Source organism: Rhinopithecus roxellana, chromosome 9 (genome assembly GCF_007565055.1).
Source record: "Rhinopithecus roxellana isolate Shanxi Qingling chromosome 9, ASM756505v1, whole genome shotgun sequence".
Classification (NCBI taxonomy): domain Eukaryota; kingdom Metazoa; phylum Chordata; class Mammalia; order Primates; family Cercopithecidae; genus Rhinopithecus; species Rhinopithecus roxellana.
The window spans coordinates 39,761,739-39,788,729 of NC_044557.1; the positions used below are offsets into that span (position 1 = coordinate 39,761,739).

The 26,991-nt window shown below is 40.2% G+C and overlaps 1 long non-coding RNA gene across 2 annotated transcripts; it reads right to left on the bottom strand.

The window, feature by feature from the left end:
• Window positions 1-231: 231 nt before the first annotated feature.
• Window positions 232-21,518, bottom strand: LOC104675857. 2 transcript variants are annotated; one of them, XR_004059276.1, is made up of 3 exons: window positions 21,460-21,518; window positions 1,680-1,793; window positions 232-1,522 (listed from the first exon to the last, which is right to left on the bottom strand). It is a non-coding gene; the product is annotated as an uncharacterized LOC104675857 (long non-coding RNA). The 2 variants fall into 2 exon arrangements; XR_004059277.1 differs by having other exon boundaries at window positions 21,456-21,478.
• Window positions 21,519-26,991: the final 5,473 nt, after the last annotated feature.

Here is a 26,991-nt window from a genome sequence, read left to right on the forward strand (position 1 = left end):
TCATGGAAACCATAATAAAGGCTCTTGCACATTTTTTCACTCCCTCTGCCTCCTGACCAACCCTGGCGCTTCCCCATCCTCCCTTTGGCCCCATGGCATGGTGTGCCTCTTCTTCTTGGGAACTGTGAGTAACAAATTATCTTTTCAATGGCAGTCCTCTTTTGAGCCGCTGGTCTTGCCATACCTAAATAAGAATAAAAGCTATATTAAAACAGCTGGGCATTGAGAGTTCAAACAAGAAAAATATATCCCCTCATGATATTTTAAAATCAGAGCCACTTTAAGCAGCTGGCCAGGCAGTCAGCTACCCTGAGCTAATTTCTAGAGGCATGACAGTATCACTAGAATAACTCACAAGTTCAGGGTGGGGCAATCCAGGATTCCCCATATGGCAGAATATAAACCTGTCCCACTTCCTCTGAAATATTAGGCTGGTGCAAAAGTAATTGTGGTTTTGGATCATGAATTTTAAATCATTATAACTAGGCTCAAGCACATCTTTATTAATCAAAATAGAAGCCATAACAATCAACACATTTTTCCCAACAAGAAATAAGTTTGTTTATTCCCGTAGCTTAAAAGTTCATGCTTCAGGATTTGACAAATCCTTGGAAAGCATTTTCTGCATCCTGCTGGTTGTGGACCCCTGCGAAACGTTGTCAAGATGCTTGAGGAAGTGGTAGGCAGTTGGTGAGAGGTCAGGTGAATATGGTGGATGAGGCAAAATGTCGTAGCCCAATTCATTCAACTTTTGAAGTGTTGGTTGTGTTACGCAGTCGGGCGTTGTCGTGGAGAAGAATTGGGCCCTTTCTGTTGACCAACGCCGGCTGCAGGTATTGCAGTTTTCAGTGCATCTCATTGATTTGCTGAGCATACTTCTCAGATGTAAGGGCTTTGCTAGAATTCAGAAAGCTGTAGTGGACCAGACCAGCAGCAGACCACCAAATAGTGACAGTGTCCTTTTTTTGGTGCAAGTTTGGCTTTGGGAAGTGCTTTAGAGCTTCTTCTCAGTCCAGCCACTGAGTTGTTCATCACTGGTCATATAAAATCCACTTTTTGTGCACATCACTATCCGATCAAGAAATGGTTCATTGTTGCATACAGTAAGAGAAGGCAACACTTCAAAACGATAATTCTCTTTTATTTTCACTCAGCTCATGAGGCACCCACTTATCATGCTTTTTCACCTCTCCAATTTGCTTTAAATGACAAACAACTGTAGAATGGTCAATGTTGAGTTCTTTGGCAACTTCTCCTGTAGTTGTAAGAGAATCAGGTTCAATGGTTTCTTTCAATTGGTCATTGTCAACTTCTTATGGCCCTTCACGAAGCTCCTCATCTTCAAGGCTCTGGTCTCCTTTGAAAAACTTCTTGAACCACCACTGCACTGTACATTCGTTAGCAGTTCCTGGGCCAATGCATTGTTGATGTTGCAAGTTGTCTCTGCTGCTTTATGATCCATTTCGAACTTGAACAAGAAAATTGCTTGAATTTGCTTTTTGTCTAACATCATTTCCAAAGTCTAAAATAAAGAGCAAGTAATAAGTCATTAGCAAAAAACATAGAGAGAAATGCCCATTAAAATGATGTATAACATAACCACATTTATTTAAGAATGTATTCCAGTATCAAACAACAAATTCCAACAATGCAAAAACTGCAATTACTTTTGCACTCACCTAATACATTCCTGTAGCAGACCTGCAGGTCAGCCCATAAGCACTGAGGCTGTATTGACATACTGTCACTGCACAAGGAAACTACAGTTATGAAGACACCCTGAGGCTGGACAGCTGAAAAAGGCAAAAGACAGCAAAGACCTTAGAAATGCGAAAATCAATGGTATAGACAGAAAGTTTGTGTTCCTCAAAATTCATTTGTGAAAACCTAATCCCATTGTGGTGGTATTTGTAACTGGGCCCTTTGTAAGTAACTTGATCATGAGGATGAAGCCTTCATGTATGGGATTTGCTTATAAGGGACAGGAGAGCTTCCTGGCTCTCTTTCCACCATGTGAAGATACAATAAGTCAGCAGTTTGCAACCTGGAAGAGGGCCCTCGGCAGAACCTGACCCTGCGGACACCCTGATCTCAGACTTCCAGCCTCCAGAACCATGACAGATAAATTCCTGTTGTCTATAATCCCCCCCGCCCCCAGGCTATGTACTTTGTGATAGCAGCCCAAACTGCCAAAGACAATCAATTGTGCACAGCCTGGTGCTTTCAGTGAAGACCACGATTGATTTTTCTATCTAAAATGTAAACCCTTCAGTATGATGATGAAGAAGTCTTCTGGTTCAGAGCAGTTGCAGGAAAAGTGTCTCCAATGTTTTCTGGATTTATGACCTTAAAAAAGATATTCAGCTTCTTCAACTATAATATAGGAATGCTAATATCTTGTTTCCAAGGCTGCTGTGAAGATTAATAAAAAGGAATTTAAAGCACTAGGCAAGTGGCAGGTATTGTTATTGTTATTATAATTATTATTTATCTCTCTGTGGCCCATTTCCATACCAGGAAAGAACTTTCAAGGTCGGGCGCGGTGGCTCAAGCCTGTAATCCCAGCACTTTGGGAGGCCGAGACGGGCGGATCACGAGGTCAGGAGATCGAGACCATCCTGGCTAACACGGTGAAACCCCGTCTCTACTAAAAATACAAAAAACTAGCCGGGCGAGGTGGCAGCGCCTGTAGTCCCAGCTACTTGGGAGGCTGAGGCAGGAGAATGGCGTGAACCCGGGAGGCAGAGCTTGCAGTGAGCCGAGATCTGGCCACTGCACTCCAGTCTGGGTGACAGAGCGAGACTCCGTCTCAAAAAAAAAAAAAAGAACTTTCAGATTAGTAATCTGGCTTACAGAAACACTGATACCGTCAGAGCACCTTGTATGTCACACACAAATATTCACATCTCTGCTGCAGATCAATAAAGTAGCTTTCTGGTGCACACTGGACTCTTGTGAGTTTGGTAAGCTGGTCAGTTCTGAAATACTAGTAAAACAAAACTTAATTTGCTATAAAGTTGAGGTAGACTCTACCATGGGACTGCCATCTGGTGAGGCCCTTTCTAAGCGGCTGGCTGCCAGAACTGTCCTGCCCTGATGGTTCTGCCACATGCTCGTGTTCTAACTGCAGCATGCACAGGATAGGAGTGAGAATTTTAGACAAAGCCGTTGTGCTCCCATCTCCCCTCATAATGCACAAAATATCTGGTGAGATCAAGTGAAGCAAATTATTATAATTGCTTCCCTTAAATAACTTTAAATGTAGCATATCATTTGATTCTAGCATGAACTTTATGGATATAGAGAGGACAGGGAACCACTTTTTTTTTTTTTTTATAAAAAGAAAACCTAAAACTTACTACAAATAACAACTATAAACTCTAGATGAAATATAAAAGCAACTACTGAAGGTAGTAAAGAACAAACAAAGGCAGGAACATAGTAGAAGGGGATGGACACATGGAAGATGGGAAGGCACTGGATACTATTCCCGTTTTTATGATTCTTAGCCTTGAGGAGAGGTCTCAATCTATACCATGTGGGGTGGCTAAACCAGGGAGTTAAAAAATAATTTTAAGTATTACTAGATTGAAGAAAAAGATAGCTGAGATTGGGAAGAACCGGCGGTTGGAAAACGAGAAGGGAAATATCAAAAAGGAGAGAGCCAGGGAGGCAAATTCTGCCAAATCCCTTGACAACTTCTGACTCACACTTGCACAGCCCAGCTCCAGGTTGGAGCAGAACAGGGAAGATACAGTTTGCAGTTTGAGTTTGTTAAGTTAACTGCTTGTACGAACAAAACAACAATGCTTTTTGTGATAGCATAACAGAACCCAGAATCTACATAATAGATCATTTACAATATCCAGGACACATTCCAAAATTCTCTGACACACAAAGAAAGAGGAAAATATGACCTACACTTAAAAGAAGAGACAATCAGCAGATACTAACTCTGAGATGAGCCAAAGGTTAGAATTAGCAAAGATTTTAAAGCAGTTGCTATGACTATATTATATGACACAAAAGAAAATATACCCATAAGTGATGCAAAGAGAGAGTATCTTGGCAGCAAAATAGAAAACATAAAAGAAAAAGAAGGGAATAACAAATCTAGGACCAAAAGTATAATACCTAAAATTCAAAATTCATGGGATGAGTTTAAGAACAGATTGGAGATGTCAGAATAAATGAGAAGATAACATAGAAATCATCCACCTGAAAAACAGAGAAAAAAGATATTTTTAAAAGAAAACAGAACCTCAGTGAACTATGAAATACCCAGATAAAAACAGCATCTAGCAATTCATCAATATTGGTAGCCATAAGTAATTGTTCCAATGTGATCGATTAGTCAATGTCCCAAAGATGAGACTAATTCCTCATTCACTTCTAGATGTAAAAACTCTGGAAGACCTTATTAGATATAGTGCAAGACACCCATAAATTTGCAATTGTACTGAGAAATCAAGTCGTAATGGCAACACAAGCTTGGAAATGCAGAACATGTGAAAGTTAAAGAATACTTCATTTCTTGGAAACACATAAAGCTTCAGGAACTAAAAGTCTTGTGAAAGACATGGACTTAAAAGTCTCGTTAATATAAAAACGGAAACTGACTTACAAAAAAAGCACTGAGCTTCACTCATGTTTAAAAGTCTTGGCCTGCACAATGAATGCTGGATACTAACCAAGAATCAATTTCTTGAAAACTGTATCCTGCAACCTCAACTAGTCTGAGCAGGTGTTTTCTTTGTTGTTGTTGTTTTGTCTATCAGGTCTTGTAAAACTCTCTGCAGTCCTAAGGAATACAACCACAGGAAGATAAAATCAATCAATCAATCAATTTATCCATCCATGGCATTAGCACATTTGTAACTGGTATTAGTAAATATAATCAGTTTTGTAATTATTGCTACAGTGCTGTGCATTTCTTTTTTTTTTCTTTTTTTTTTCTTTTTAATGTGTGTGAAGTATTAGATAGGTTAGATTTGTAATTTTATTTGATGTTTAGAAGGGTTTGATTAAGTTTGCAATCAATGCTTAAGCATTTGGGTAATTCATTTGTTAAACGTATAAGTTTTGACTTATTCATTTCAAGGGCATATAACTATGTAGAGGAATATTAATTCTTTATGCTTAATGTTTGAAGGAATGTTAATCGTTTTAAAAATGTATAATATCAATAAAATGGACATTAAATAAAATACAACTAGTTGCTGGTGTTCTCTACAATTTTAGGTGCTTTTGTTCATGGGGAGAGATCTAGTCAACAATTTGAAATAAAGTTCTACAGCAAATGTGAACAAAACCTAGAAGAAAATTGATATTTAATGCATATGTTCATAATATCATATTGTATACTACTCAAATTCCAACTTAAACAATCTCTAACTTTAGTGTTCTAAGTTCCATTTTCAGGAAATCAGATTTAATCCTATTCTGACAAAAGTAATAATATAACATTGTCTCAACAACTAGAGCTACAGATCAAGAAAAAAGGTCATTTTTGCATTCCTGGCTGAGATTCATGCCCCACAAAAAACATGTTTGATGTTTGATCATTTTTCTTTTGAACGGCCATGTCTAACCTCATCTGTTGGGCTGGCAAAAGGCCCACATACAAGGAAATAGCCAGGTTTCAGTGAAAATAAATACCAAAACATGAAGGCCAAAAAGACAGATCCTTCAAACTAGCTGCAAATGGTTATTTGTCCCTACACATATTAAAAAAAAAAAAAAAAAAGGTTATTTTACCTTTATTTACCAGTTGGCAGAATAATGAGCTAATTGGTTTCCTAGCAGTATCCAAAAATGATTAATAAGTGAGAATTTTTTAGCATCATAAACTTATCAACTTTAAGATGACATATACATATATTAACTTACTGCAATAATCATTCTTTTTGATTGCCAAATTGCCCTTTCTAAGTGTCTCTTAGGTCCTTTGGAAATGACCCTAGTAATGTTTTAAATTGGGGTAAAATATACATGGCATAAAATTTGTTATTTTAACCATTTTTAAGTGTACAGTCCAGTGGCACAAAGTACATTCATATAGTTGTTGCACCCATCACTGTTAACTCTGTACCCATTAAACAATTACCTCCCATTCCTACCGCCCCACAACTCTTGGTAATCACCACTCCATGTTCTGTCTCTATGAATTTGACTAGTCTAGGTACCTCATATAAGTAGACTTGTACAGTGTTTATCTTTGTGTGACTGGATGATTTCACTTAGCATAATGTCCTCAAGGTTCATCCATGTTGTAGCACATCAGAATTTTCTCCCTTTTTGTGGTAGAATGATATTCATCATAGTGTTACTGAAAACAGCGAAAAACTAGAAGGCATGTTTTCTAAATTCTAAATAGTTAATTCATTAAATTATAGTACAGCCATATAATGGAATGTTGCTATGCAAATGTAAAATAATAATGAAGATCAATATTTACTGTAAAGAAAATGCCTACGTTATTTTTAAATTTGGGGGGCATGCCGGGCGCGGTGGCTCAAGCCTGTAATCCCAGCACTTTGGGAGGCCGAGACGGGCGGATCACGAGGTCAGGAGATCGAGACCATCCTGGCTAACACGGTGAAACCCCGTCTCTACTAAAAAAAATACAAAAAAATAGCCGGGCGAGGTGGCGGGCGCCTGTAGTCCCAGCTACTCCGGAGGCTGAGGCAGGAGAATGGCATAAACCCGGGAGGCGGAGCTTGCAGTGAGCTGAGATCCGGCCACTGCACTCCAGCCCGGGCGACAGAGCAAGACTCCGTCTCAAAAAAAAAAAAAAAAAAAAAAAAAAAAAAAAAAAAAAAAAAAAAAAATTTGGGGGGCATTAGGAGTACATGTGCAGGTTTGTTATATAGGTAAATTGCATGTCACAGGGGTTTAGTGCACAGATTATTTTGTCACCCAGGTAATAAGTATAGTGCCTGCTGGATAGTTTTTTTATCCTTTCCTTCCTCCCACCCTCCAGCCTCAAGAGGGTCCCAGTGCCTTTTACCCTTCTTTGTGTCCATATGTACTCAAGGTTTAGCTCCCACTTATACGTGAGAACATACGGTGTTTATTTTTCTGTTCCTGTGTTAGTTTCACTCAGGATTATGGCCTCCAGCTCCCTCCATGTTGCTGCAAAGGACATGATCTCATGATCGCATTCTTTTTTACGGCTGTGTAGTATTCCATGGCATATGTATACCACATTTTCTTTATTCAGTCTACCATTGATGGGCATTTAGGTTGATTCTATGCCTTTGTTGTTGTGAATAGTGCTACAACAAAATATGTATTCATGTGTCTTCATGGTAGAATGGTTTATATTCCTTTGGGAATATACCCATTAATGGGATTGCTGGTTCAAATGATAATTCTGTTTTAAATTCTTTGAGAAATTGCCACACTGCTTTCCACAATGACTGAAATAATCTACTTTGCCATCAACAGTGTATAAGCATTCCTTTTTCTCCACAGCCCTGCCAGCATCTGTTACTTTTTGACTTTTTAATAACAGCCATTCTGACTGGTGTGCCATTGTATCTCATTGTAGTTTTGATTTGCATTCCTCTAATGATTATTGATACTGAGCATTTTTTCATATGCTTGTTGACCATGTGTATGTCTTCTTTTGAGAAGTGTCTGCCCATGTCCTTTGCCCACGTTTTAATGGGGTTGCTTGTTCTTTTCTTGTTGATTTGTTTAAGTTCCTTATAGTTTCCGGATATTAGATTTTTGTCAGATGCATAGTTTGCAAATATTTTCTCCCATTCTGTAACTCATCTTTAACTCTGTTGTTAGTTTCTTTTGTGGTCCGAAAGCTCTTTCATTTAATTAGGTCCCTGTCAATTTTGTTGTTGTTGTTGCAATTGCTTTCAGAGTCTTCATCATGAAACCACTTCCAGAGTCTATGTCCAGAATGGTGTTTCCTAGGTTATCTTCCAGGGTTTTTATAGTTTCAGGCTTTGCATTTTAGTCTTTAATCCATTTTCAGTTGATTTTTGCATATGGTGTTAGGAAGGGGTCTAGCTTCAATCTTCCACATAAGCCTAGCCAGTTATCCCAGGACCATTTATTGAATAGGAAGTCCTTTCCCCATTGCTCATTCTTGTTGACTTTGTTGAAGATCAAATTGTTATAAGAGTGTGACTTTACTTCTGGGCTCTTTATTCTGTGCCATTGGTCTATGTGTCTGCATTTGTACCAGTACCATGCTGTTTTTGTTACTGTAGCTTTGTGGTATAGTTTGAAGTCAGTTTGAAATCAGGTAACACGATGCCTGAAGCTTTGTTCTTTTTGCTTAGGATTGCCTTGGCTATTTGAGCTCTTTTTTGGTTCCATATGAATTTTTACATGTTTTTTTTTCTAATTCTGCAAGGAATGTCATTGGTAATCAGATAGGGATGGCACTGAGTCTGTAAATTGCTTTGGGAAGTATGGCCATTTTAACAGTATTGATTCTTCCTATCCATGAGTATGAAATGTTTTTCCATGTGTTTGTGTCAGCTCTTATTTTTTTGAGCACTGTTTTGTAATTCTCATCATACAGATCTTTCACCTCCCTGATTAGCTGTATTCCTGAGTATTTTATCCATTTTGTGACTGTTGTGAATGAGACTGCATTTTCGTTTTATTGAGACAGGGTCTTGCTCTGTCACCCAGGCTGAGGCATGTAGTGATCATGGCTCACTGCAGCCTGGAGCTCCTGGTCCCAAGTGATCTTCCCACCTCAACCTCCAAAACAGCTGGAATCACAGGTATGTGTCACCATGGCTGGCTAATTTTTTTATGTGTAGAAACAAGTTCTTGCTACGTTCAGCCTAGGCTGGTCTCAAATTCTTGGGTTCTAGGGATCCTCCCACCTTGGCTTGCCAAAGTGCTGGGATTACAGGCATGAGCCACTGCACCTGGCCTGGGATTGTGTTCTTGATTTGGCTCTCAGTTTGGATATTGTTGGTGTATAGAAATGCTACTAATTTTTGTCCATTGGTTTCGTACCCTGAAACTTTGCTGAAGTTGTTTACCAGATCTAGGAGCTTTTTGGGAGGGACCATGGAGTCTTCTGGGTATAGAATCATATTGCCTGTAAAGAGAGATCGTTTGACTTCCTCTCTTCCTAGTTGAATGCTTTTAATTTATTTCTCTTGGTCAACTGCTCTGGCTAGGACTTCCAGTACTATGTTGAATAAGAGTGATGACAGTAGGCATCCTTGTCTTGTTCTGGTCCTCAAGGGGAATGGTTCCAACTCTTACCAGTTCAGTAAGATGTCAGCTGTGGGTTTGTCATAGATGGCTTTTATTATTTTCAGGTATGTTCCTTCAAGGCCTAATTTGTTGAGGGTTTTTAACATGATGGGATGTTGAAAATTTTCTTAAAAGCCTTTTCTGCATCCATTGAGACAATCACGTGGTTTTTGTTTTTAGTTCTGATTATGTGTTGAATAACATTTATTGATTTGCATATGTTGAACAAACCTTTCATCCCAGGGATAAGCCTACTTGATCATGATGGATTCATTTTTTTATATGCTGCTGAATTCAGTTTGCTAGTACTTTAATGAGGATTTTTCCATCTATGTTCATCAATGATATTGGTCTGAAGTTTTCCTTTTTTGTTGTGTCTCTACCATGTTCTCATATCAGAATGATGCTGGCCTCATAGAATGAACTAGGGTGGAGTCCTTTCTCCTTGATTTTTTGGAATAGTTTCAGTAAGAATAATATCAGCTTTTTTTATTTTTTTTATTTTTTTTTGAGTTGGAGTCTCTCTCTGTTGCCCAGACTGGAGTGCAGTGGCACATTTTTGGCTCACTGCAACCCCTGCCTCCCGGGCTCAAGTGATTCTCCTGCCTCAGTCTCCCGAGTAGCTGGGATTACAGGCACGACCCAGTATGCCCAGCTAAGTTTTGTATTTTCAGCAGAAACGGGGTTTTGCCATGTTGGCCAGTCTGTTCTCAAACTCCTGGCCTCAGGTGATCCACCCTCCTCAGTCTCCCAAAGTGCTCCAGGAACGAACCACTGCACCTGGCCACCAACTCGTCTTTATACAGCTGATAGAATTTGGCTATGAATCTCTCTGGTCTTGGGCTTCTTCTGGCTGGCAGGATTTTTATTACTAATTCAATGTCAGAATTCATTATTGGTCTGTTCAGGGATTTAATGTATTCCTGGTTCAATCTTCAGAGGTTGTATGTTTCCAGGAATTTTTATATTTTTTTCCAGGTTTTCTAGTTTGTGAGCATAGAGGTGTTCATAATCATCTGTGAGAGTTTTTTGTATTTCTGTGGAGTCAGTGGTAATGTCCTCTTTGACATTTCTACATGTGTTTATTCAGATCTTCTCTTTTTTCTTTATTAATCTAGCTAGTTATCTATCAATCTTATTTATCCATTCAAATAACAAACTCCTGAATTCATTGATCTTTTGTATGCATCTCAATTTCCTTCAGTTTAGCTCTGATTTTGGTTATTTTTTGCCTTCTGCTAGCTTTGGGGTTGGTTTGTTTTTGATCTTTAGTTCCTTTGGTGTGTTGTTAGATTGTTAATTTGAGATCTTTCTCACTTTTTAATGTGGGCATTTAGCACGATTAACTTCACTCTTAACATTGCTTCAGCTGTGTCTCAGTGATTCTGGCATGTGGTATCTTTGCTCTCATTATTTTCAAAGGATTTCTTGATTTCTGCCTTAATTTCATTGTTTACCCAAAAGTCATTCAGGAGCAGGTTATTTAATTTCCATGTAACTATTTGGTTTTGAGCAATTTTCTTAATGTTGATTTCTATTTTTATTGCACTGGGGTCTGAAAGTGTGTTTAGTATGATTTTGCTTTTTGAATTTGCCAAGGATTGTTTTACGGCCAGTTGTGTAGCTGATTTTACAGTATGTGCCATGTGCAGATAAGAAGAATGTATATTCTTTTGTTTTTGAGTGGAGTTCTGTACATGTCTGTTAAGCCCATTTGGTGAAATGTCAAGTTCAGATCCCTAATATCTTTGTTAATTTTCTGTCTCAATTATCTGTCTAATACTGTTAGTAGCGTGTCAAAACCTTCCGCAATTACAGTGTCATTATCTGTCTCATTGTAGGTCTCTGAGAACTTGCTTTATGAATCTGGTTGCTTCAGTATTGGGTGCATATATATTTAGAATAGTTAGGTCTTTTTGTTGAATTGAACCGTTCACCATTATTTAATGCCCTTCTTTGTCTTTTTTATCATTGTTGGTTTAAAGTCTCCAATTAGAATAGCAACCCCTGCTTTTTTCTGTTTTCCATTCTCTTGGTGGATTTTTCTCCATCTCTCTACATTTAGCTTATGGGTATCATTGCATGTGAGACAGGTCTCTTACAGACAGCATAGAATTGCTTCTGTAACCAACTTGCCACTCTGTTGCATTTTATTTGGGGCATTTAGCCCATTACATTCAAATTTAATATTGATATGTGCAGATTTGATCCTGTCATCATGTTGTTAGCTGGATTTTATGCAGACCTGATTGCGTAGTTACTCTATAGTGTCAGTGGTCTATGTTCCTAAATGTGTTTTTGTGGTGGCTGGTGACAGTCTTTCTTTTCCATATTTAACACTTCCTCAAGGACCTCTTGTAAGGCAGGTCTGGTGGTAACAAATTCCCTTCACATTTGTTTTGTCTGAAAAGGATCTTATTTCTCCTTCACTTATGAAGCTTAGTTGGCTGGATGTGAAATTCTTGGTTGGAATTTCTTTTCTTTAAGAATGCTGAATATAGGACCCCAATCTCTTTTGGCTTATAACGTTTCTGCTGAAAAGTCTGCTGTTAGCCCAATGGGGTTCCCTTTGCAGATTATCTACCCCTTCTGTCTAGCTGCCTTTAACATTTTTTCTTTCATTTCAATCTTGGAGCATCTGATGACTGTGTGTCTTGGGAATGGTCATCTCGTATAATATCTTCCAGGGATTCTCTGCATTCCCTGGATTTGAATGTTGACCTCTCTAGCAAGGTTGGGAGAAATCTTCATGGATGATACCCTCAAACATGTTTTCCAAGTTGCTTGCTTTCTCTCCCTCTCTTTCAGGGACACCAACGAGACATGGATTGGGTCTCTTTACATAATCCTATATTTCTCAGAGGTTTTTCTTCATTCTTCTTTATTGTTTTTTTCTTTATTTTTGTCTGACTGAGTTATTTTGGAGAACTAGTCTTCAAGCTCTAAGATTCTTTCCTCAGCTTGGTCAAGTCTGCTGTTAATACTTCCAATTGTATTACGAAATTCTTAAAGTGAGTTTCTCGGCTCTATTAGTTTAGTTTGATTCTTTCTTAAAATGGCCATTTTATATTTAATCTCCTATATTGCTTTATTGTATTCCTTGGATTCCTTGTATTGGTTTTCAACTTTCTCCTGGATGTCAATGATCTTTGTTCCTATCCATATTCTGGTTTTATTTCTGGTATTTCAGCATTTCCGCCTGGGTAAGAACGATCGCTTAAGAACTAGTACAGAAGTAAGAAGACACTGTCTTTTAGAATTGCCAAAGTTCTTACACTGGTTCTTTCTCATCTATGTGGGCTGATGTTTCTTCAGCCTTTGAGGTTGCTGTCCTTTGGATGGTCTTTTTAAAAATTTTATCTCCTTTGATGCCATCAGGGGCTTGATCATGGTTTAAGGTGTAGGTTCAGTCAACTGGCTTCAATGCTAGACCACTCCTGGATCTTGGAGGAGCCTCCCTTCCAGTTACTGTCTCCATGCCTGAGTTTCTTTTGTTGGGTGTTCTGGTTCACAGAGTTCCCTCAGACAGGGGCCACAGTTGGCAGACAGGCCATATCCTTGCCAGGTCAGCCCTAATTGGCTGTTCAAGTGTTTTCTGGGGGAACACACGGTTGTACCTGCCTGCAGAGTTCAAGCAGCAGCAGGACCATTGGGCTGGAAATGTTGACATCTAGTGGGTGTGGCCCATCTGGCTATAAAAGGCAGGGTTTGGTGGAGTTGCCTGCCCTGCCCTTCATGTGTTTCCAGGGCAACACAAGGCTGTGCCCCTCAGCAAATTCAGGCAGAAGTAGGACCACTGGCCTGGAAGATCTGACAGGTGTTGCTCACCTGGCTACCAGTGGTTAGAGTGGGTGGGGTTGACCACCCTGCAGTCCAGGTGCTTCCTGGTACAAGAGGCTATACCCACTGACTGAGTTCACACAGAAATAGGATCACTGGGCTGGGAGCTCTAGCAGGCATTGCCAACCTTGCTGCTGACGGCAGGGGGATGGGGTTGCCCAATCTGCAATCTGGGTACTTCCTGGGACAGCAGAAGCTGTTCCTGCCAGCTGAGTTCACACAGAAGTAGGAATGCTGGGCCAGGAGCTCTAGCAGGTATTGCCTGCCTGGTTACCTGTAGCAGTCATGGGTAACTGAATGACCTGCCATTCAGGTGCTTCCTGGTAAAACAGGAGGCTGTACAGCTGCATTCACACAGAAGCAGGACTACTTGGTTGGAAGCTCTACATATGATGCCTGCCTGGCTACCAGTGACAGGGGCGAGTTCCCTTCTGTGTGGGTGCTTCCTGGGACAGCAGGAGGCTGCAGCTGCTGGCTGAGTTGAGGCAGCTGTGGTACTCCTGGGCCAGAATCTGGTGCCAAGCCTTATCCAATGAGGGGGTGTTGAGCAATCATACTGCTCCCAGGCATCATGACTATGGCCACTATTGGGCCTATGGCTCCGGCGCTGATCTGCTCCAGGGCCCAAGGCTTGTAGAGGTCCCCTTGTACTCGTGAGTTGCTCCCACAAAACATTTGGGTTGCTCTCTGCCTCAGTCTAGAAGCACGGTGGGAGCATGGGAGTTGGGGGCAGGGTGATTCTCTCATTCCTAGTGTTTCACAGGTCCCTACAGAGAGTGTGAATCCCCCAGGAAGATCTCAGTCACTCGCCCTTTCCCATGTTAGAGAGGTTCTCCCGGCTCCAAGCTGACCCAGACAGGCTGGTGCACAGCTTTGCTCCTCTCTGCTCTCTGTGTCCCCTTTCTGCCTTGATGGATCCCAGTGTGGTTTCTCAGATGATCCACCTGCAGAGTCAGTGTTCATTTGCCCTTTTGTTTTCTCTCCATGAGCGTAACACACATGAGCTGCTTCTAGTCCACCATCTTTCTTTTAAGTTTCTACATTTTTTAAGGATTAAAAAACAATATGTATAATACAACCATATTTTTTTTTTTTTTTTTTTTTTTTTTTTGAGACGGAGTCTGGCTCTGTCGCCCCAGGCTGGAGTGCAGTGGCCGGATCTCAGCTCACTGCAATCTCCGCCTCCCAGGTTTACGCCATTCTCCTACCTCAGCCTCCCGAGTAGCTGGGACTACAGGCGCCCGCCACCTCGCCCGGCTAGTTTTTTTTTTGTGTGTGTGTGTGTGTTTTTTAGTAGAGACGGGGTTTCACCGTGTTAGCCAGGATGGTCTCGGTCTCCTGACCTTGTGATCCACCCGTCTCAGCCTCCCAAAGTGCTGGGATTACAGGCTTGAGCCACCGCGCCCGGCCACAATCATATTTTTATATATGCATAGAAAAATATGGAAAGCACTCATCAAAATGTTAATAAGAATGTCAGCAATTGGAGGAGCAAGGAGCATCAGGCTCTCATTCTCCCACAATAACACTAAGTTAACAACAATAAACAGACAAGAACACCTTCATGAGAACTTTGGAGACCAGATAAGGATGTTATAGCACCCTGACGAACGTAAAACCGATAAGGAATTCTAGCAAAAGAGGACAGAAATATTTTGTACACCCATCCTTGTCATTTCCCAATCCAGCCTAGCATAGCACAACCAAGAGAAAACCTCCCACACCAAGGATTCTTCCTCAGGACAGAAACAAAAGGGTGGACCAAACATCCAAAGTTCTGGCTAATCTGAGGGATACTGAAGAACTGCTATCTGTCTTGCCTGACTCAGATCACTGATGGGACCGGCGACTTTGGAAGCTGCTGAGAACAGACAGGATAACCATGGTGTTAGAGCTGCAGTTCCTCAAGCAGACACAAGGCAAAGAAAGATACTACAGGCTTCTGCGAAAAAGCAGAGATATGCTTCTTAGGGAATTGTAGATGACAAAAAGTACACACAAATGCAGAGAAGATACATCCTCAGAAAAGGTTTGAAAGGTCCTAGACAGAGTCTCTATTAGGGTTGCTCAGTGAAGGTCTTCTCTTACATGAAGCCAGTTCATAGAGACTTGGAGAAGTCATTTTTTTTTCAGATACCCAAGTCTTAACCCCTTTTCCTCCATCCCCCACCAAAGATCACAAGGCATACAAAAAGAAAAATGAGAAATATGGAATATGGCCCAATCCAAGGAATAAAATAAAACTCCAGAAACCAACCCCAAAGAAACATAGATCCATGAGCTGTCTGACAAAGAACGTAAAATAACTGTCATCAGATACTCACCAAGCCAAAAGAGAACACAGAAAATGATGCACAAACAAAATGAGAATATTTGGTATTTAAAAATACCAAATGGGAGTTTCAGATTTGCAAGATTAAAAAATTCTGGAGCTCTGTTTCACAGCAATGTGAATGTCTTTAACAGTACTAAACTATACACTTAAAAATGGTAAAGATGGTAAATTTTACGTTGTGTGTTTTTGAATAAAAAGTGAATATAAATTTTTAAATATTGATAAGATTTCTCTCTGGATCACGGAATTAAATGTATATTTTATTTTTACTTTATAATTTTTTGTATTGTCTGAATTCATTTCTATTAATATGTATTATTTTAATACAAAAAATAAAGCTATATTTATTTTGAGAAAGAGTTTAATAAAGAAAAAATAGAAATGAAAAAAATGGAAAAATAAAAGCAAGACTCCAGGGCAAAGATGCTGATAGATTTGATGGATTCATTGGGTTGGATGTTTAAGCCGAATTGATGGGCTCTGGCCACCTGATTCTCATGCTGTAAATAAAGACTCTTCTCGAAGAAGGGAATACATTATGAGTGAGGCAGCCACTCCAATTTTTTATATTATGCAATTTCAGCAAGTTTATCAACACCTTAAGAGCAACCCTTTGGGTCCCAGGTTTAGATCAGAAATTGTAATCATGGCTACACATTAGAAACATTTGCAAACTTAAAAAAAAAAAAAAAATCCTTACTCTGCCAAGATTAGTTATGATTTAACTAATTGGGAGTAGAGCCCAGGCATATTATATTTTCACCATCCCAGGTGATTCTAATATGTAACCAGGGTTGAGAAATAATGATCTAGCCCGGGCACCTTGGTTCATGTCTGTAATCCCAGCACTTTGGGAGGTCAAGGTGGGAGGACTGCTTGAACCCAGGAGTTCAAGACCAGCCTGGGCAACATAGTGAGACACTGTCTCTACAAAAAAAAAAAAAAATTACAGAATTAGCCAGCATGGTGGTGCATGCCCATGGTCCCAGCTACTTTGCAGGTGGAGGCAGGAGAATCACTTGAGTCCAGAAGTTCGAGGCTGCAGTGAGCCATGATTGAACCACTGCACTCCAGCCTAGGCAACAACATGAGACCCTGTCTCTTTAAAAAATAAAAAAATAAAACAAAATTGCCCTACCAAAGTATTAAAAAAAAATCTAATCCCAGAATGAGAATTTTTGCTCTGGAATTAGCTGCTATATGCCCTAGGACAGAGGTTCTCAAACATGGAGAACATGTTAGAAATGCAGATTCCTTGGCTGTAACCCAGACATTCTGATTTAGGAGGATGGGGTCCAGGAATCTGAATTTTTTTTTACTTTTATTTTAGGTTGGGGATACATGTGCAGGTTTGTTACACAGGTAAACTCATGTCACAGGAGTTTACTGTACAGATTATTTTGTCACCCAGGTCCTAAGCATAGTACCCAATAGTTATTTTTTCTGCTCATCTCCCTCCTCCCACCCTCCATCCTCGAGTAGGCCCCAATGTCTGTTGTTCCCCCCTTTGTGTTTGTTCATAGGGTCTCATCATTTAGCTCCCACTATAAGTAAAAACAGGTGGTATTTGGTTTTCTGTTCCTGTATTTGTTTGCTAAGGATAATGGCCTCCAGCTCCATCCATGATTCAGCAAAAGATATAATCTCATTCTGTTTTACGGCCACATAGTATTCCATGGTATAAATGTACCACATTTTCTTTATAAAATCTGTCATTGATAGGCCTTTATTTTTAAGTAGAGGTATCTGAATTTTTAACAATCACATCCCAAGTAATCCTGGAAAACATAACACAATAGCTACTGGGCTAGAAAAAGACCTTCTAAGAAAGGACTGTACAGTTCACAATATACTTACAGTAAACAGTATAGTACGCCTGGAATTAGTGCAGTCTAAAAAAAAGAGACCATCTGAAGTATTTGTACCAAGATATTTAACACTGAAAAATATTTAGATTTCAGGAAACTACTCCAACAGAGGTAATAATAACACTGCCCACAGAGTGACACAGGATAGATGTTTTTTATTTTATTTATTATGCAAGCAAATAATTTAAGGATAGTAGAGCAAGCTGGCCCCAGAATACCACAGTTAGTGGAAGAGTTGCTACTAACCAGAATACTGCCTTCTGGTATAAAGAAAATGGCTTGCTTGTTCCAGCTGCTACTCAAATAGAGTGGCTTCCCCTTTTAATGACTCTTCCCTGTTACCTCCAATAGGCTAACAAGCTAAGAAAGAAAGAAAGCGATAGTCCTATGATCTAATGAAAAATTTGAAATGTGCTAAGAATTGGATGACGAGTAGGTTAGTAAGTCATTTCTTGGGAAATTCTTCTTTTAGAAACTTTCAATGCTGAGTCTTTTCTGGAAAAACAGCTTTGAAAGAAAATTATGGTATATTGGCTTCCCAGTGTATTCCATTGACCCAAGCTTCTGCTAGTTTCCATCAAGAACACTCAGAGGGGAAGATGGCCAAGTAGGAACAGCTCTAGTCTGTAGCTCCCAGCGTGATCAATGCAGAAGATGGGTGATTTCTGCATTTCCAACTAAGGTACCTGGTTCATCTCACTGGGACTAGTTGGACAGTGGGTGCAGCCCATGGAAGGTGAGCCAAAGCAGTGTGGGGCATTGCCTCACAGGGGAAGCACAAGGGGTCTAGGGATTTCCCTTCCCTAGCCAAGAGAAGCTGTACCTTCACCAAAGACGGTACCTGGAAAATTGGGACACTCCCGCCCAAATACTGCACTTTTCCAGAAGTCTTAGCAAACGGCACACCAGGTGATTATATCCCATGTCTGGCTCAGTGGGTCGGTCCCATGCCCACAGAGCCTTGCTCACTGCTAGTGGAGCAGGCTGAGATCAACCTGTAAGGCAGCAGGCTGGCAGGGGGAGGGGCATCCACCATTGCTGAGGCTTGAACAGGTAAACAAAGCAGCCAGGAAGCTTGAACTGGGTGGAGCCCACTGCAGCTCAGCAAGGCCTCTGCCCCTGTAGACTCCACCTCTGGGGGCAGGGCATAGCTGAACAAAAGGCAGCATAAACTTCTGCAGGCTTAAACGTCCCTGTCTGACAGCTCTGAAGAGAGCAGTGGTTCTCCCACCACAGTGTTTGAGCTCAGAGAACAAACAGACTGCCTCCTCAAGTGGGTCCCTGACCTCCATGTAGCCTAACTGGGAGACACCTCCTAGTAGGGTCTGACTGATGCCTCACATAGGCAGGTGCCCCTCTGGGACACAGCTTGCAGAGAAAAGATAAGGCAGCAATATTTTCTGTTCTGCAATTTTTGCTGTTTTGCAGCCTCTACTGGTGATAACCAGTCAAATAGGGTCTGGAGTGGCACCTCCAGGAAACTCCAACAGACCTGCAGCTGAGAGACGTGACTGTTAGAAGGAAAACTAACAAACAGAAAGGAATAGCCTCAACATCAACAAAAAGGACATTCACACCGAAACCCCATGTGTAGGTCACCAACATCAAAGACCAAAGGTAGATAAAACCACAAAGATGGGGTAGAAATCAGAGCAGAAAAGCTGAAAATTCTAAAAACCAGGGTGCCTCTTCTCCTCCAAAGGATTGCAGCTCCTTGCCAGCAACAAAACAAAGCTGGACGGAGAATGACTTTGATAAGCTGACAGAAGTAGGCTTCAGAATGTCAGTAATAACAAACTTCTCCGAGCTAAAGGAGGATGTTCAAACCCATCACAAGGAAGATAAAAACCTTGAAAAAAGATTAGACGAATGGCTAACTACAATAAACAGTGTAGAAAAGACCTTAAATGACCTGATGGAGCTGGAGCTGAAAACCATGGCATGAGAACTACTTGACACATGCACAAGTGTTGATGGCCAACTCAATCAAGTGGAAAAGAGGATATCACTGATTGAAGATCAAATTAATGAAATAAAGTGAGAAGACAAGGTTAGACAGAAAAAAGAGTAAAAAGAAACGAACAAAGCCTCCAAGAAATATGGGACTATGCGAAAGACCAAATCTACGTCTGATTCATGAGCCTGAAAGTGACGGGAAGAATGGAACCAAGTTGGAAAACACTGTTCAGGGTATTATCCACGAGAACTTCCCCAACCTAGCAAGGCAGGCCAACATTCAAATTTAGGAAGTACAGAGAACACCACAAAGATACTCCTCGAGAAGAGCAACCCCAAGACACATAATTGTCAGGTTCTCCAAGGTTGAAATGAGGAAAAAACGTTAAGGACAGCCAGAGAGAAAAGTTGGGTTACCCACAAAGAGTAGCCCATCAGACTAACAGCAGATCTCTTGGCAGAAACTCTTGGCAAAAACTCTACAAGCCAGAAGACACTGGGGCTTATAGAGTTCAACATTCTTTCTTTAATAATTCAACATTCTTAAACAAAAGAATTTTCAACCCACAATTTCATATCCAGCCAAACTAAGCTTCAGAAGTGAAGGAGAAATAAAATCCTTCACAGACAAACAAATGCTGAGAGATTTTGTCACCACCAGGCCTGCCTTACAAGAGCTCCTGAAAGAAGCACTAAATATGGAAAGGAACGACTGGTACCAACCACTGCAAAAACATGTCAAATTGTAAATCCCGTCGATGCTAGGAAGAAACTGCATCAACTAACAGGCAAAATAACCAGCTAACATCATAATGACAGGATCAAGTTCACACATAACAATATTAACCTTAAAAGTAAATGGCTAAATGTCCCAATTAAAACACACAGACTGGGAAATTGGATAAAGAGTCAAGACCCATCAATGTGCTGTATTCAGGAGACCTATCTCACACGCAGAGACACACATAAGTTCAAAATAAAGGGATGGAGGAAGATCTGCCAAGCAAATGGAAAGCAAAAAAAAACCAGAGGTTGCAATCCTAGTCTTCGATAAAACAGACTTTAAACTAACAAAGATCAAAAGACATCAAGAAGGCCATTACACAATGGTAAAGGGATCAATTGAACAACAAGAGCTAACTATCCTAAATATATATGCACCCAATACAGAAGCATCCAGATTTATAAAGCAAGTCCTTAGAGACCTACAAAGAGACTTAGACTTCCACACAATAATAATGGGAGACGTTAACAGCCCACTGTCAATATTAGACAGATCAGCAAGACAGAAGGTTAACAAGGATATCCAGGACTTGAACTCAGCTCTGCATCAAGCAGACCTAATAGACATCTACAGAAGTCTCCACCCAAAATCAACAGAATATACATTCTTCTCAGTACCACATCATACTTATTCCAAAATTGACCACATAATTGGAAATAAAGCACTCCTCAGCAAATGTAAAAAAAGAACAGAAATTATAACAAACTGCCTCTCAGACTACAGTGCAATCAAACTTAGAACTCAGGACTAAGAAACTCACTCAAAACTGCACAACCACAAGGAAACTGAACAACTTGCTCCTAAATGACTACTTGATAAATAATGAAATGAAGGCAGAAATAAAGATGTTGTTTGAACTCAATGAGAAAAAAGACACAACATATCAGAATCTCTGGGACACATTTAAAGCAGTGTATAGAGGGAAATTTATAGCACTAAATGCCCACAAGAGAAAGCAGGAAAGATCTAAAATTGACACCCTAACATCACAATTAAAAGAACTAGAGAAGCAAGAGCGAACAAATTCAAAAGCTAGCAGAAGGCAAGAAATAACTAAGATCAGAGCAGAACTGAAGGAGACAGAGACACAAAAAACCCTTCAAAAAAATCAATGAATCCACGAGCTGGTTTTTTGAAAAGATCAACGAAATTGACAGACTGCTAGCAAGACTAATAAAGAAGAAAAGAGAGAAGAATCAAATAGACACAATAAAAAATGATAAAGGGGATATCACCACTGATCCCATAGAAATACAAACTACCATCAGAGAATACTATAAATACCTCTATGCAAATAAACTAGAAAATCTAGAAGAAATGGATCAATTCCAGGACACATACACCATCCCAAGACTAAACCAGGAAGAAGTTGAATCTCTGAATAGACCAATAACAGGCTCTGAAATTGAGGCAATAATTAATAGCCTACCAACCAAAAAAAGTCCAGGACCAGATGGATTCACATCCGAATTCTACCAGAGGTACGAAGAGGAGCTGGTACCATTTCTTCTGAAGCTATTCCAATCAATAGAAAAAGAGGGAATCCTCTCCAACTCCTTTTATGAGGCCAGCATCATCCTGATACCAAAGCCTGGCAGAGACATAACAAAAAAGGAGAATTTTAGAACAATATCCCTGATGAACATCAATGCAAAAATCCTCAATAAAATACTGGCAAACCGAATACAGCAGCACATCAAAAAGCGTATCCACCACAATCAAGCTGGCTTCATCACTGGAATGCAAGGCTGGTTCAACATACACAAATCAATAAACGTAATCCATCACCTAAACAGAACCAATGACAAAAACCACATGATTTCAAAAGATGCAGAAAAGGCCTTCAACAAAATTCAATGGCCCTTCATGCTAAAAACTCTCAATAAACTAAGTATTGATGGAATGCATCTCAAAATAACAAGAGCTTTTTATGACAAACCCACAGCCAATGTCATATTGAATGGGCAAAAACTGGAAGCATTCCCTTGGAAAACTGGCACAAGACAGGCATACCTCTGTCATCACTCCTATTCAACATAGTTTTGGAGGTTCTGGCCAGGGAAATCAGGCAGGAGAAAGAAATAAAGGGTATTCAATTAGGAAAAGAGGAAGTCAAATTGTCCCCGTTTGCAGATGACATGATCGTATATTTAGAAAACACCATTGTCTCAGCCCAAAATTTCCTTAAGCTGATAAGCAACTTCAGCAAAGTCTCAGGATACAAAATTAATGTGCAAAAATCACAAGCATTGCTATACACGAATAGCAGACAAACAGAGAGCCAAATCATGAGTGAACTCCCATTCCCAATTGCTTCAAAGAGAATAAATACCTAGGAATCCAACTTATAAGGGATGTGAAGGACCTGTTCAAGGAGAACTACAAACACTGCTCAACAAAATAAAAGAGGACACAAACAAATGGAAGAACATTCCATGCTCATGAATAGGAAGAATCAATATTGTGAAAATGGCCATATTACCCAAGGTAATTTATAGATTCAATGCCATCCCCATCAAGCTACCAATGATTTTCTTCACAGAATTGGAAAAAACTACTTTAAAGTTCATATGGAACCATATTGCCAAGACAATCCTAAGCCAAAAGAACAAAGCTGGAGGCATCATGCTACCTGACTTCTAACTACACTGCAAAGCTACAGTAAGCAAAACAGCATGGTACTGGTACCAAAACAGATATATAGGCCAAGGGAACAGAACAAAGTCCTCAGGAATAACATCACACATCTACAACCATCTGATCTTTGACAAATCTGATGAAAACAAGCAATGGGGAAAGGATTCCCTATTTAATAAATGGTTCTAGGAAAACAGGCTAGCCATATGTAGAAAGCTGAAACTGGATCCTTTCCTTAAACCTTATACGAAAATTAATGTAAGATGTATTAAAGACTTAAATGTTAGATGTAAAAATCATAAAGACCCTAGAAGAAAACCTAGGCAATACCATTCAGGACATAGGCATGGGCAAGGACTTCATGGCTAAAACACCAAAAGCAATGGCAACAAAAGCCAAAATTAACAAATGGGATCTAATTAAACTAAAGAGCTTCTGTACAGCAAAAGAAACTACCATCAGAGTGAATAGGCAACCTACAGAATGGGAGAAAATTTTTGCAACCTACCCATCTGACAAAGGGCTAATATCCAGAAGAACTTAAACAAATTTACAGGAAAAAAACAAACAACCGCATCAGAGTGGGCAAATGATATGAACAGACACTTCTCGAAAGAAGACATTTATGCAGCCATCAGACACATGAAAACATTCTCATCATCACTGGTCATCAGAGAAATGCAAATCAAAACCACAATGAGATACCATCTCATACCAGTTAGAAAGTCAATCATTAAAAAGTCAGGAAACAACAGATGCTGGAAAGGATGTGGAGAAACAGCAACGCTTGTACACTGTTGGTGTGAGTGTAAACTAGAGTTCAACCATTGTGGAAGACAATCTGGTGATTCCCCAAGGATCTAGAACCAGAAATACCATTTGACCCAGCCATTCCATTACTGGGTATATACCCAAAGGGTTATAAATCATGCTACTATTAAGACACATGCACACGTATGTTCATCGCAGCACTATTCACAATAGCAAAGACTTGGAACCAACCCAAATGTCCATCAGTGATAGACTGGATGAAGAAAATGTGACACATATACACCATGGAATACTATGCAGCCATAAAAAAGGATGAGTTCATGTCCTTTGCAGGGACATGGATGCAGCTGGAAACCATCATTCTGAGCAAACTACCACAAGTATGGAAAACCAAACACCGCATGTTCTCACTCATAGGTGGGAATTGAACATTGAGAACACTCAAGGCGGGGAACATCACACCCCAGGGCCTATCATGGGGTGTGAGGCAGGGGGAGGGATAACATTAGGAGAAACACCTAATGTAAATGACAAATTGATGGGTGCAGAAAACCAATATGGCACATGTATACCTATGTAACAAACCGGCACATTATGCACATGTACCCTAGAACTTAAAAGTATAAGAAATAAATAATAAAAATAAATTGCTGATTCATTAAAAACAACAAGAATAGAACACTCAGAGGACAAAAATGAGGACGATATGGTGAAAGAAGCAGGAAATCTCGAGAGTGTGTAGAAAATTAAAAAGATTTCATATTGATGGAGGCGACTAGTCACACGTATTTACATTTTAAGTGGTACATAAGTGGAACGGTGGTCCACAATAGAGTGATACACTTCCCTTTCCTTCCTCCAGCCTCAGGCACAAACATATCACAAAGCTGAAGTTTTGTAATTCTGTTGGTTTTCTAAAAGCAAAATTAAAAGAAATCATCAGGATAACAACATGAGCCACGCTGAACCTTTTCCTAGTCTCCTCTTTGCTTTTGGGAGGTCATGGTCGGTCCATCTGAGGGACAGTGAGGGAATGTTTCCTTGAGGTTAGATGTCCAGCATGTGAGTCTCTAATATTTTCTTTTCCTTTTTTTTTTTTCTGCTGAGACAAAGTTTCACTCTGTCACCCAGGCTGGAGTGCAGCAGCTCAATCACAGCTCACTGTAGCCTCAAACTCCTGAGCTCAAGTGATCCTCCCACCTCAGCCTCATGTAGTGAGAATTACAGGCTCACACCACTTTGACCACTAACAGGTGAGTGTCTAACATTTTTAGGTCAAATTACAACTCTGCCATTTTCCAATGTGTGACCTTGGGAAACTTGCTTATCCTCTGTAAAGCTCAGGTCTCTCATCTATAAAATGTGACTACGGACAGAACACAGTAGTTTTAATGTGAGGATTCAGTAAGATCATACATGTTAAACTGTTGTCATGGTGCCTAGAACATCAAAACAGTCACAGGACACTTAGGGTGTCACTTCACCAGCTGGAAACCTCCGTGGTCCACAGTGCCTGTGCTTGTTTCTTTGTTTTGCTTATTTTTTTGTTTGTTTTTTTACTTTAAGTTCTGGGATACATGTGCAGAATAGTTCTGGGATACATGTGCAGAATGTGCAGGTTTGTTACATAGGTATACATGTGCCATGGTGGTTTGCTGCACGCATCAACCCGTCATCTACATTAGGTATTTCTCCGAATGCTACTCTTCCTCCAGTCCCCCACCTCTCGACAGTCCCAGCGTGTGATATTCCCCTCCCTGTGTCCATGTGTTCTCATTGTTCAACTCCCACTTATGAATGAGAACGTGCAGTGTTTGGTTTTCTGTTCTTGTGTTAGTTTGCTGAGAATAATGATTTCCAGCTTCATCCATATCCCTGCAAAGGACATGAACTCATCCTTTTTCATGGCTGCATAGTATTCCATGGTGTATATGTGCCACATTTTCTTTATCCAATCTATCATTGATGGGCATTTGGGTTGGTTCCAAGTCTGTGCTATTGGGAACAGTGCCACAATAAACATACATGTGCATGTGTCTTTATAGTAAAATGATTTATAATCCTTTGGGTATATACCCAGTAATGGGATTGCTGGGTCAAATGGTATTTCTTTTTTTTTTTTTTTTTTTTTTGAGATGGAGTTTTGCTCTTGTTGCCTAGGCTGGAGTGCAGTGGCGCAATCTCAGCTCACTACAACCTCCGCCTCCCAGGTTCAAGCAATTCTCCTGCCTCAGCCTCCTGAGTAGCTGGGATTACAGGCATGCGCCACCACATCCGGCTATTTTGTATTTTTAGAACAGACAGGTTCTCCATGTTGGTCAGGCTGGTCTCGAACTCCCAACCTCAGGTGATCCTCCTGCCTCAGCCTCTCAAAGTGCAGGGATTACAGGTGTGAATCACCATGCTCAGACTTCAAATGGTATTTCTAGTTCTAGATCCTTGAGGAATTGCCACACTGTCTTCTACAATGATTGAACTAATTTACACTCACACCAACAGCATAAGAGCGTTCCTATTTCTCCACATCCTCTCCAGCATCTGTTGTTTCCTGACTTTTTAATGATTGCCATTCTAACTGGTGTGAGATGGTATCTCATTGTGGTTTTGATTTGCATTTCTCTAATGACCAGTGATGATGAGCATTTTTTCATGTTTGTTGGCTGCATAAATGTCTTCTTTTGAGAATTGTCTGTTCATATCCTTCACCCACTTTTTGATAGAGTTGTTTTTTTCTTGTAAATTTATTTAAGTTCTTTGTAGATTCTGGATATTAGCCCTTTGTCAGATGGATAGATTGCAAAAATTTTCTCCCATTGTGTAGGTTGCCTGTTCACTCTGATGGTAGTTTCTTTTGCTGTGCAGAAGCTCCTTAGTTTAATTAGATCCCACTTGTCAATTTTGGCTTTTGTTGCCATTGCTTTTGGTGTTTTAGACATGAAGTCTTTGTCCATGCCTATGTCCTGAATGGTATTGCCTAGGTTTTCTTCCAGGTCTTTTACGGTTTTAGGTCTTACGTTTAAGTCTTTAATCCATCTTGAGTTACTTTTTGTATAAAGTTTAAGGAAGGGATCCAGTTTCAGTTTTCTACATATGGCTAGCCAGTTTTCCCAGCACCATTTATTAAGTAGAGAATCTTTTCCCCATTGCTTCTTTTCATCAAGTTTGTCGAAGATCAGATGGTTGTAGATGTGTGGTGTTATTTCTGAGGCTCTGTTCTGTTTCCTTGATCTATATATCTGTTTTGGTACCAGTACTATGCTGTTTTGGTTGCTGTAGCCTTGTAGTATAGTTTGAAGTAAGGTAGCATGATGCTTTTGATTGTGTCCACTGGGCTTGTTCTGCCCATTCTGCCTGGCAGGCTGCGCTCAGCTCCTGCTACTGGCCTGGATCCCATGCCTGCCAAGGATGAGCCAGGCACAGAGTGGCAAGGGGTGTGTGAGGGAGCAAGTGCAGGTTCTAGCGACTGCACACAGCCAGGTGCACCTGCTGCAGTGGAGTGGACAGCTCCAGACTCTAGCTCAGGTACCAGCTGTGTGTAAGGCTGCGGCTAGACCAGC